Here is a 13,200-nt window from a genome sequence, read left to right on the forward strand (position 1 = left end):
GTGGCGTGTATTTTAAAAATACTAGCCTGGACTATTTAACTCGGGAACAGATATAGTTTTTGAGGAATATTTTAATAGTTTTGATGTTGCTTTGGTGATAAACCAGTGTTTTGAATGATGCTGATCCTCACTGAGGTAGAATACTACTATTCAGTTAAAATCCTGCTTTGGGCTTAGGTTCAGTCCACAGCCTGCACTGGAGGGAGAACTACTATCACAAAACAAGGTTTGTTGGTTTGTTTTGTGCAACTCAAATATTTGAACCTGAAAAATTTGAAGAAACAGTGGAATGTACTTATGGCTCTGGGACAATGGGATTCAATGTTTCCAAGGTCATGTAAGGATGTCTGCAAGTAGAAGTGCAGTTTAATGGTGTATTGAGAGATGAGAGGATGGGATAGATGTCATACGGGGGCAACTGGGAAGGCTTTTTGCAAGGGTATGTGTAAAAGGCTAAGGATTTAGAAGAAAACTGATTAAAATATTTACTTGATTATAGATTTGGCTTGATGGGGAAGTGGGAAGGGTTTGGGGTTTACAAGGACAGGCTTTTTGCAAGGGTATGTGTAAAAGACTAAAGCTTTAGAAGAAAACTCATTAAAATGTTTACTTGATTATAGATTTGGCTTGATGGGGAAGTCGGAAGGGTTTGGGGATTTACAAGGACAGGAAATCGCCAAGTGACATGACTTCCAAGGACACTTTGGTGGCAGTGGAATTCCATAAACTGTTCAAAGGTGGCAGTGTACGCAGTCCTGGAAGCAAAGATGGCTTTTAAGTGAAAGCCTTTAAGAAGGAAGATAAATACTTCATTTTAGCTTTCAAATTGCAGGGTAATTTGGTAGGGTTTGCTAGTAACACTAGGCTGTGTTTTTTTTCTCCTGCTGTAAAGCTATTGAAGTTGGTGGAATTAAACCAGGAGTTAACAAACATGACTGTAGTGATGGGAATGTTTGTCCCTTCTGTGTGCCAAGCTTCTGCTTATTTGGTGTCATTCTGCAAAAACATCCATTGATTTCAGTTATTCAGAAGCTAATTACCTCGTAACCCACAGGATCAAGCAGCGGAGCTGCTTATTTAGCCTATAACAACACAGTTCTTATTATGGTGCCTAGTTGTGTTGGCACTGGCTGCAGTGAACCTCCCATTGACCCTGCTTGCGAGATGGCTGCAGAGCAGGTCCCCACGCACGTATCCTGCCTCTAGATTGTGACTATTGTGCATGCAAATGGACAGCAATTACCATTTAAGTAATGACTAGTTAATGGATGTTTGTACTCTGTAAATTCGAAGCATTTTGCAGCGGAAATTTCCCTGCTGGTGTATTTTGATGTGTGCCACAAATTGCTGAGGTGAGAACATAAGCAGGAGGAAACCAAGAAGTGGACTCTGACAGCTCCTTCCCCTGCTTCTACCTCAGGCATTGCAATGGATAAGTGGGAAAAGAAGTATAAATGTATCTCAGTAAATCCACAGGAAGAATCTTGGCCTTTTTGAGGTAGTATTGTGATGAAAATTGCACTGCAGTGGATTTTGTAGGGACCTGACCATTAAAATAAAAGTCAAGCCTGTCAATGTGGTAGGTGTAGCAGGAGGAATTCCCCTAAAATGACACCTTGGCTGTACTTTGACAAAACAATCAACCAATAGTTCAGTGCAGGCTGAAATCAGGCATGCTGTGCAGATTGCTTCAGTGCATCCACTTGAAAAGGCCCTTTAATGCTAATCCATTTGGATACCACAGTATTGTTTCCAAATACAAAATCTGAATTTTAATTGAAGCTTTCTAGCCCACAAGAGAAAAGTAATACATCACTACTATTATTTCAAAGACAAATCCTTTGGGGGGGGGACGGACACACGACTCCCAGTTGAAATTCTTCAAGCATCTTTAAGATTCTCAGAAGCAAATCAATACATTTCTCAACAATGATTATCCTTGGAAACCTTCTCAATTAGATATGATATAAAGAAACAAAGCTGTGACGGTCTCCAGCTGAGCTTTGCCCGTGAAACTGCCTTTGCAACTGGAAAGCTAAATGAAATTGTAAATCGGAACTTGACTGTATCAGTAAGCAGCTATCTTTTGTTAAGTACGTGTGGTGATAAAATTACCTCTGAGGCTGGAATTGTTGACTCATTTAAACTGCTAAGTTCTCATGAACTGGTGTTGTGTCTCTTCTGTGTTTGACTGGAGCTCTTGAGTGTTTCAGCTTTATGAAGGACCAGGAATACTTTAGTAGTGCTCATTAGAGGGCCATAGCCTGTCCTAAAGAGCTTGTTTGAACTTACAGTGATAATGATAAAATATTAATCTCTTGGAACATTTATTAAGATTACTTCGAGACATTGGGATCACTTTGTACTGAAGAGCAGAAATGCTGCAATTACTGGCAGAGCTATTTTTTTTTAAATTCAGAAACTACTATTTTACTGATATTATTTGTGATTAACTTCTCATGGACTTGAGTGATCTGCATGGCTAAGAACTACACCACGAATCAGGATTGCTTAATAATTCTGCTCTGAGTTGGGTACCATTCTCCAGCACTTGCCCGACTGAAGGCACAAATCCACATTTTTCTGTAAGAAAATACATGGGGTTGCCTGGCCACCTGTTTAGTGTCCATCTTAGTCTTGTCCTGTTAAGTTTGCAGCAGCAAATATATAGACTATATATTTAAAGGTACTTCTTTGAGATAAATAGTTTGTTGGGATGGAAGGACTCAGTGCTGTGCGCTGTATTGAGTATGCATTAGTTCTTGGAGCATTATGGTTGGATGCCACTAAAATGGTAGCTGCATCTCCATCTCCCTGTATAAAGCAGGAATACTCTGCAGCAGCTGGAACAAATTAGTGTTGTTTTGAACAAATTCATTGTGCTCAAACAGGAGTGTCTGTGAAGGATACCTCTACAAACAAAAGTTCTTAGTCTGAGTTGTTGGGAGGTGTAACAGGGTGAAGATCTGTGTTGTTTCTCATCATCATTGTGGCTATGAAGAACCAGTGAAGGCCACCAGCAGCTCTTTGCCAAGTATCTTCCTGAGTCTGAGGATGCAGAACAGTCTTCTAGAAGCCAATTCCATTACTTTGTTTTGTGTGATCTAAATGAAATAGTCATTGGAGCAGAGGGTTTGTAATAGGATGTGGGAAATTCAGGTTCATGCTTTTGGGAATTACAGAAACATTATTTCTGTTATTTTTGGTTATAAATTATCTTCTTGCCTTTAGTCATCTAGTCTGCATTTGCTTACAACTGTCCCAGTTTGGCTCCAAGTCCATGTAGTTTGTGTTGCTAGCTGGCAGAAAAAAAATAATATGGCATCCTCCTGGAGATGGTAAAGGAACCCAATATCAGGAAGGATTAATTACCTGGGTGCAACTGTAAATTATGGCTTTCTGCCATAGTCTGTGATGGCACAGTCACAGATTACTGCTGTCAGTGCTATTCCAAAAGCACCACTAATGCATTCCTTTGGTCTGTTAACTTCTATGTCTCTTCATACTGACAACAGTTCTTCAAGCCACAATTCTAAGCCAGAAAAAAAAGAAAGGTCAAAAAAAAGTGTGTACGTTTAATGCAGCTGATTTAAAAAAATGTCAAAGTTGAATTCTCTGGTGGTGCACTGTATTGGAAAACGGTATGAGAAAATCCCTCCTGCAGGGGATCACAGAATGATGATAAAGCACTTGAAGTCTCCTTGCACGTGGTGGGGGTCTTTGACCTGTTATGCGTCAGCAAGCATCTACTCTGCTGTGTTAGCTCAGAAAGGGTTAAAGACTATCTGGCAGCTTCTGACTACTACAGCAGTTATTTTCCCTGTGTAACAGTGGAAGAATGACTATGCATAATCTAATTTTAATTTAATTCCGTGCACCTCACAGATTTTCATATATAGAATAATGCCAGAAGAATTTGAAAAAGCTTTTCTCTTACTGAAGCCTGTGTTAAAAGTCTGACATCAACAAAGAAAACATATTGTTTCAAAGAACTTTTAAAAAGTCCCCCTTGGCTTCTGAATTTGATGATTTAAAAACACATTATCATGATTAATTTGTTGTTCTTGCTAAAATCTTAAGCTCTCCTTTCAATAAGATTGTGCTAATAACAAAACTTCGTGTGCTGGTGTGATATCCCTTTATGTTAGTTAATAGCTACCTAATTAGAAATGTAAAAGTTACTCTCATTGTGTAAACAAATAAACTTCAAAACCTCTTAATGGATAATGCAGTTTTTCTATTTAATTTCTGCAGTGCTGACAGAGAGGGACTTCATTGTGAGATCTCTCTAGCTGTACGAAAAAAGTCATCTGCTTTGAACTAAACGGATTCCTGAAAAAGGGAATAAATTTGGGTTTTGAAATCGTGTGGGTTCCCCTCTCCTCTGGGAAACAGAAGCAAATAATTGAACATTCCAGAGAGGTTTTCCCTGTGTTCCTGTGCATTTTTCTAGTGTTCTGTATATTTTTTGGAGGCTCCCTGCACTACTGGAGTTCCTCTCTGAGGATGTATTTTGTTGGATCTTCTCTTTCTAATTTCTGTAATGAAACAAGGGTCTCCAGTGGTCTGTCATCTTTTCTGAACCAGAAAGCAAAACATCAGGGAGAAAAGGAGAACAAAAAATTGCAGTGTAGCTTCTGAGAAGTGCTGAAGGCTTTCGTACCCTTCAAAGAGCTGTAGCTTCCGATTCTTGTTGACTGCAATAAATTTTAATATACCTACCCTTTAAAAAAAATTTGGCCTTGAGTAGCTACAACTTGCACTGCAGTTGAGAGCTGCAGAGCTTAAGCACCGCTGAAAATCAAACTACCAGTCTTGCTCACTGGCTTCCTATGATGGAAGGGACAACATACCTTGGGGAATTTTGGGAGCTTTACTTGAAATTACACCACCTAAAATGAAGAGAGGCTTGTTAATCTCTCTGCTTCTGGTGGTGTCACCTACTGAGAGCAGAGCTGGGGCTCTCCTGTGGGAGCAGGGTGCTGCAGGATTGCCTGGAAGCCTTTTCATGGTCCCTGAACCCATCCGTGCCCCCTCTCCCCATCTTGTGATGTGATGGGCAGCTTAGAAAGTGAGCACTGTTTATACTGCACTGATAGCTGCTGCTGCGGCCAGCTCAGAGTTGCTTACTGATTGCTGTAGCTTATTGTTAACAAGAGGAATTATTTTTTTTTCTCTGGGGAGGAAACAAATGTGCTGTTTTTCTGGGCAATAAGAATTACCCAGGATGGAAGGTCTTGTCCTCATTGAATTAGCAGGCTGTATCTCCTCTTGCTGATCTGTGTTCATAAGGCTTTGAACAATATAAATGCACCCTAGTGTATAGATAGGGATTTATTAAACTATTGTGGCTTCTCTGTGCTGGAGGATGCTAATACTTTGTGTATTGAAGTAACTAAATAAAAAAAATCAGTAGAATAACTTCTTTAAAAGAGATGGTGGAATGTGTGTGTTCAGAATTAGTGGTTTAAACTTTTAACGAGGTGGGTTTCTTCTTTACTTGCAGTGCTAATAGGGAAAAAAAGAATACAGTGTTACATCCTGGTACACATTGCATATGCTGAAAGGCTGATACTATAAGAAGTGGAATGTAAGAGCTTTGCAGGACCTATGTGCGTGCTTAGAGCTGCACCTGGCTCATTCACAGCCTGTGCCATCTCCATGCTGTAAGCTCTTTCTCAGGAAACAGGGTTTCCTGGGCTTCCGCACAAACACGCTGAGTTTTGGGAGTGTAGATTAACTTCACTGCAACTATTGAGAAGATTAACCAATGCATAAGAAAAACAAATAAATAGGCATGTTATAAACTATATAAAAGAATGGAAGTGAGGTTCGTTGTGAGAGTGTCTTTGCATGATAGATGGGGGAAGGAAGGAGGAGGAGAGGAAAGTAAAAAGTTTTGCAGAGCCACTAGCTTTTCCAGGACTCAGAAGCTGGATAGAAGAGGCTGCTGTGTTTCTGGAGAGTGGGTTGTTCATTCAGTGTGCTGTTCCTCACAGCCTGTGTTTGAATCTTGGGCTGTGTCCTCATGATGCCTTGCGAGAGGAGGGGAGCTTGCCTCTGGGAACACGGGAGCTTTGACTAAGACAATGCTAACAAACCAAGGTGAACAAACAGCTCCCAGCTAGCCTGGAGCCTGGCCTGACATTTTTTTTTTCCCCTTGAAAAATTATGTGGAGAACTGCAGAACAAGGAAAATAAGTAGAGTTGGCATTGACAAAATTGTGAAGTGATGACCAAATTCTGAAACTTATGGAGGCCTTGATGGCTGCAGAGCCAGCTTCTCTTCATCTGGGTGCAGCAACCTGAGGCTGCCCCAGTTTTCCTCCCACTGTATACAGGGCTCTGGCTTTTACTGGGGGTCTCTGGCAGCTTTTGGGGCTTACAACAGGCCGTGTAACACCTGGGAGCTCCTGTGAATTTGGCCCCCAGCGGGACTTGTAAAATACTTGTCCTTCCACACTCTGTACTGTTGAGAGGTGGAGGGAAAAGCTGGGCTTGGTGGACCAAGGGAGGGGAATTGTGCCAGAGAATTAGGCTTACTCAGTGAAGAGCAAAGAGATACCAAGGAGATTAAAAGTTAAAATGTCAAGCAGTTGGGCACAGGAAGCTCTTTTCTAAATACGAAAAGGCTGGGAAAGCAACTGAATTCCTCCTGTGTTTCCAGCCTACATTCAGAACCTTTTTTTTTTTTTTTTTAAGAAAAAAACCTCTGCAAAAGCAGGGACTTGGCTCAGCATGTTCAAGGGGAAACCTCAGGCTGCAGGCTTTGCGATGTGCATGTAGGCTGCAGGGAGCATCAGGGCAGAACTCCAACTGAAAGACACTGTAGTGCCTGCAGAGCTTAGGATGCTCCAGAATCCCCACCTGGCTTCATGAGCAGTGTTGTATGCCCCCCTCAGGCTGTTAGCAAACACAAATAAGGGGCAGATTACAATTAAAAATGCACAGGGTCGTTGTAATGTAGCTAAAGAGGCTCTCTGGCTTGTACTCCTGTCAACCTAGTGCCAGTTTCACTGCAGCGAAATGTATGGAATAGGAAAAGCAAAGCCCTTTCTGGAGTGCAGCTTTGTTGGGCTTTGCTCTCTGTCATCTTCAACTTGCCTCAAAGCAGGGCTGAACTCCTCAAGTTTGAGTTGGCAGCTCTGGCCCCGAGTCTTTGCCACCTGCCCTTGAAAGAAGGGTCATTTTGCTGCTGGCCAGAGACAGGTGTAACGTGCTGCTGGAGGTGTCTGATCATCATCCTGTGATGGGTGCCAGGCAGAGCTATGGCAGAGGTGTGTGGGCAGCACTTGAGAGCAAAGGTCTTGCCACATTGCTCTCACAGGCAGCACTGCTGAAGCCAAGGGACTGCTTTCAAGGTAAAGAGGATTTGCATCAGCAAAGTAAGGATGAGTGCTGGTTCTTTGCCTCGAGCGAGCTTCCCTCATGTTTGAAGACTTTGAGCCTGATGCTGGGAGGTCATTTGACTGACTTGCACATTTCTGCAATACCTGAGATGAGTGCTTGCTGAATTTCATTATACAGCTGCTATTCAAGGCAGAAACCAAAACCAGAGCATAATTAATATATAAAAGCCTCTTTTCTTTGCCTCAGGCTTGTTTCTAGTTTGTTTGTTTCACTACATCTCAATGTGTATGTCTCCTGGTTCACTGACTCCAAACCAATGGCTGGCATCAATACATAAAGCCTCACAATCACTTTTGCTTGTTCCATGTGTAACTGCCTCAGAAACGGTGGCTCAGAGCACTAGCAATGTCATCTTCAAGCAGTTCTGGGGTCTACAGCTCTCGTTGTTTGTGTGGAGCTGTAAAAAAGCTTTGGTGGTAGGAGAGTGTGTTCTCCTGGGTGCAGGAGACTGTGGTGGTAGCTACAGCTGTTTTGAAATAAGGTTATCTCCTCGACTTGATCCTTTTGCTGTCTGTCACTCTGTTTTCTGAAGAACAGGTGTATATTCCTTGGGTTTTGGGGATATTTGTCTAGAATAAATAGAGGGTTCTTCACACAGGTTTGATTAAAAACAAAGATGAGGTTAGCATTGCTTTGAGAAGCTCTCAAAATATTGAGGAGTAAGGGAGATCACTAATGAATGGAGAGTCTCTGGAATTATACATGCTCCTCCACCCGAAGTAATGCCCTTAATGATCCTCTTGAATCATGTGGACTATTCAGGAGTGGCTATTGCACAACCCATTTTCAGGCTATGGCTTGTTTTATGTGTTAGTGTATTGAAATTAGTGCTTGGTCAGAACTTTTCTGTTCCAAAATTCTGTAGCTGTCATATCTTTTTTTTTTTTTTTTTTTTTTTTCTTTCTTCCTGTCTCCAAAGACAGTAAGTCTGCCATTCTGAGGGTTACCAGTAAGGACAGCAGTCTTCCCCCATCTGTTAACATCCTGGGTGAGATCACATGTTTTCAGAGGTTTTCAAACCCCAGTTGTCTCTTGCCTGAAATAATACTTTTGGCTAGTGATTACTTGTTTATGATTTGTCAAAAGAAGAAAATATATTCCATTTCCTTCCACCTCCTTGTGGTTTATGTGAGTTCTTTTACCAGGTCAGCCAGAGAGCCTGTCCCCTGTCCTACACCTCTTAGAAGTCCTGAAATTTTGAGTTTTACAGATACTGGTAAATGCACGTTGTGCTGTATTAAGTGCACAATGGCACAACTGCAATTCCCATGTTTTTCCTTTGAAAGTGCCTCTTTGTCATGGAATGCTCATCTAAATGTGGGGTAGCATCTGAGGTTTTTGAGATGTTTCACCCGAGTTCACACTTTGTTAACTTAAATACATCTGCCTAGTACTTTGAGATATAAAAGGTTGGTGAGGGAGGTTCATTCTAATTTTTTTCTTCTCTTGGTTAAATACATAACTGCGGTGTAAGGCCATCAATATTAAATAGAAACTCAGTGAAATGAGATGCCAACAAGAGTGAATGGGATTACTGGTGATTCTGCTTTTATGGGAGCTTGTAGGATCCCAGCAGAGCCAGTCCAAACTCAGGGTTTCTGTTTAGTAGGAGACTTTGCCCACTTGAAATTTAGTTTCTGTTCCAGTTCAAAACCTCACCTTTCCTCTACTTGGAACAACACATCAAAGCTTTTGCATGTAGGAAATAAGATTTTACTTCAAAGACTGATGGGGTCCTGAAGGATTTCAAAATGAGGGATTTCCAAATGCAGAATCTTCCTTTATGGCTTTTCTTTTGTGTGTGTTGTTTTTGTGTTATATTGAAAAGAGGCCCAATATGCTAGAAGATAATTTTTTAAACAAGGAGGAAGACCATAAAATAAAACTCTAATGTGGAAATGAATAATTATTTTTATGACCCAAAAATTTCCTTAAATGAGTCTCTTGCAAGTAGTCTTCTCAATGGAATGAAAAAAAGCATGATGGGTTGACTCCATCAGCAACTTCAACCAAAAACCATGTAAAAACCCCATCTGCCTAGCCCTTGAATCACAGTCTGTGTGATGCTGCCGTGTTTCAGTGGGGATCAGTGTCAATGCGAGGAAGGGCTCTCAAGTGAAAGAGGGAAGTGATATTAAGAATGTCAATATTTCACTTTCTAAATTGAAATTCTTGGTAGTGTTGAGATAATCCATATGTCTTAATCAACTCCTGGTGTTTGAGTGGGAGGAAGCTAACGCAGTAACTAGTTGAGGAGGAGGAGCAGTTAGTCAAAATAACTGCTTTTCTCCCTGAGGATTTTGGGTTCTGGAAATATTTAACAGATGAAATAGCAAGAGCAGCTGTCCTAAGGGAACTCTGAGACAGGCACTTGACATTGCGAATCATATAGATTGCTAAATGAATGTTTTGTCTATAGAGGGCCTGAGGTGTGATAGCGTGGGAGTGGAGTCTGGGGATTTGTCTGGCTGCTGTGATTGCAACCAGCAGTGTGACAATGGCAGCTCCTAGGGCTCTGCAGAGGGCTTTTGGGGACAGGTATCTGACGGGGGCCCTGCTGCTTGCGCTGCCTTGTGACATGACCCCAAGGTGCAAGTCTCCAGGGCCGGGGCGAGGGATGCCATCAGCATCCCAAGCTGGTTGTGGCCCTGGGGGGTTTAGCTGCCCGTTGCTGGGGTAGCAGGAGGGTTGAGGAGGCACCCATGCCTGCCGGCTGCCTGGCCTCTGCCACCCAGCCCTTAAGGGCCCGGTCTGGGCAGAAATTCAGACTGCTCCCCAACAGATGTGGGGGGCTGGCAGTGCCCCTCGCTGCAGCCCATTGCCTTTGCCTAGGGAGAGAGCACCCTGGCGTCCCCAGCAGCTTGCGCGGGGTTGCTGGCTGCTGCTCTCCAGGGACAGCTCTGCTGCCGGAGTGCTTCCCTGCCTGCCCGGGGATGGCCTGCTGCCTCAGAATTAATAATTTAAGTGATTATGAAGGCACGTTGGCAGATACCATAGTACCTGTCAAATCTAACTGCCTGTAAATTTAATTAGTGTGCAAAAACTGGCTTTGGAGTATACCAAAACTTAATTAGTCAGCAACTTAAGGTTGTTAGCATACTCTCCAGGGTAATAATATCCAAAAAAGGGTACGTGAAGGCTGTGATAAAATAATTAAAAGTGTAAGATCCTCATGGTGTGTTTTCTTTAGTACTCATCTCTGCTGTATAAATCAGGGAGGGTTAAGAACAGCAGCATCTTGTGCTGGGCTGTAATAGTGGGTGTTTTCCCTCAGTAGTGGGGTGACAATTAGCAGGTGTGGTGGCTCAGGTCTGCTCAGTCCGATGCAGAGGTCTGAGGCTGCTGTTGGGAGCATCCTGTGTTTTGCCATGATGTAGCTATCTGCTGGTGGGGAATAGCACAGTCTTTAGAAAAGTATGGACTAGTAATTAACAATTTGGGGACAGTGGAGTGGCTGGGAGGTTTGTAACTGAGCTGATGGGAAAGCCTCTAAAATGTATTGAGTCTTTCAAATGAGGTAATTTGGGAGAACCTAGAAATTCTTTGGGAGTATTACGAGCAGCCTGAGCGGTGGTGACTTGTCTTAGGCTTGTCCCCATCAGAACGAAGCACTTCAGGTGTCAGAGTTGCTTCTGGGTTACCACAGTGACTTTGCAGCGAAGGACAATGGCTTCGTACCAGGCAAAGAAAGCTGGTTTAATGTTTGTCTGCATACTCCTGCCATGCAGCGCTTACATGGAGAGAAGGATGTGTGAATTGTAACTAGTGTTACTACAGAGAGGTTTTTTACAATGTGATGGGATGGCATAGTGGAACAGTGACTCATTGTAGGTTGTTTGAAAGGAAGGGAATGGGATTTAGTAACACTGAGCATGCCCCATCTCTCACACCCCAGAGATATACATGCTTGTCTTCCTAATGTTCTGTTTCAGCCCTAAGCTGCTGCAAAGTATTTATCCCAGTGACCTGTACTTCTGTGGGAATAGCTTCTCCCATGAATGGAGTGTGGACTACAACAAAAATTTCTTAGAGCAGCCCTGGGCCTGACCGCAGTTTGTTTCTAGATGCTTGCCCTCTGAGTGCTCCTTATCTCTCATTATCCTTGTGCATCATGGAGAAAGAAGGAAACAATCTCTGAAAGAACATGTAAAAGTCAAGAAATGTCTCCAGGCTGAAATCACTTATCCACTTACATTCAAAAATGAAAGAATCAATAAAACATACTTTGGTTTCTCCCCGTCTTCCCCAGAGGATGGTTTATAATCCCATTCCCTCTCCCATTTACAGCAAGACAGCGAGTTCTGTTTCTGCGCCCTGCAAACCTGACGGAGGAAGTATTTTGGAGGCACCGAAGCTCCTCCAGCTGCCCGTGCCAAATGCAGGTGCGGCAGCCTCCCTGGATACTTGTGCCATGGATCTCACCTGGCCAGCTGCATGGTCCTGCCTCCCTACCAGGCAGTGCAGAACAGGGGAGCGAATGGATGATCTGCTCTGGTACTGGGAGAGGGAAGATACACTGCCTGTCAGTACTGGGCTGCCTGCTTGGGCTCAAGTCTCCAGCACTGCCTGGAGACCCTGTTTCTGAGCACGGGACTAGTGAAATTATGACCCAGAAAGTAGTGTGGATCCATAGCAAAGAGCCTCTCCAGGGCTGGTGTTGCATGGAGTGGGACCATGTTTCACAGTATAATGAACAGCCCAGTAGGACCTTACAGAGTCTTCCTCTAAACCCTCTGCTATCACTGGGCAGTGTACCCATGTGAGCTGGGGTTTGGCGTTCGGGGAGTTGGCGTGGGGGGAAAACAAGGAGGAGAAGAAAGGCTGGGATGCTGTTTGTGTGTGTGTGCATGCAAACATCTTTTGCCCTGGATTTAATATGCAGCCCTTGAGTTTCACTTTGGTTTCCAGTGAACCTGAAAGGACAAAGCAGAATTTATCCACAAAGGTTCCATATCACATGCACAAGGTTTGTTTGCAACTCACGCTGGACCTGCTGAAGACATGAATATTTGTTGACAATCCTCAGCAGACCTGGGAGCTTGAAACAGTTACTGGACCACAATTGTGCTTAGCTTTGTTTTTTTGCTGTGGCTGTCATGTAACATCCAGCAAAAGTCCAGCTACCTTAAAGTCTATGGAAATTTGAGATTGACTTCGGTAAAACCAGAGTTTTAGGTGGTTTCTCCTCACAGGCCTCTGACAAAGTAAAGAATGACTGACAGGATTCAGTAAACCACAAGATTCCTGAGACACGGACTGCATACCGCTGAGTGTGCTTAATTTAATGAACTGAGGGATGCCATTTGATCTAACTGCTTATTATGTTAAGAGGCAGCAGATAATCTAATGATCCACAGGTGGCTATTTTGATTTAACTGTGTGAAGTTAAATACATGCTTAACTCTACCAAACCGAGCAGTGCTTATTTCAGTGCTAGAAGTGGTACAGAGCAGTAGATGTTACCTCACCAGTCAGAAGCATTTAGTCTTTTGGCCTGACCACGCATGATGTAGGAAAACTCATTTTGAGCCATCACATTAGCGGTGAGGCCCTTCTTGGAGGGGGCAGGACCAGGGGTTTGCCTGGTAGCCCCCTCCCACATGCAGAAGTGGGGGGTGGCAGTGGTGGGGTGCTGGCAGGACCCTTTCCAGCTCTTGGCTGGCTGGTGGGGTGCTGTGGATGCCTGTTGGGACGGGGCAGCCTCTGGCTTCCAGGGATCTTAATTTTTGTGACCAAGAGGTCCCTATTTTAGCAAAAGTGATGGTGGTGATGTGCCCAAGTTTCTTACTG

The 13,200-nt window shown here is 43.3% G+C and overlaps 1 protein-coding gene across 2 annotated transcripts in view; it reads left to right on the plus strand.

Annotated features, from left to right (window-relative positions):
* IL1RAPL2 (interleukin 1 receptor accessory protein like 2) overlaps positions 1–13,200 on the plus strand; it is a 392,970-nt gene that overhangs the window by 25,742 nt on the left and 354,028 nt on the right. The gene's annotated exons all lie outside the window — the stretch shown is intronic.

This window comes from Falco cherrug, chromosome 15, assembly GCF_023634085.1.
Source record: "Falco cherrug isolate bFalChe1 chromosome 15, bFalChe1.pri, whole genome shotgun sequence".
NCBI classification, from domain to species: Eukaryota; Metazoa; Chordata; class Aves; order Falconiformes; family Falconidae; genus Falco; species Falco cherrug.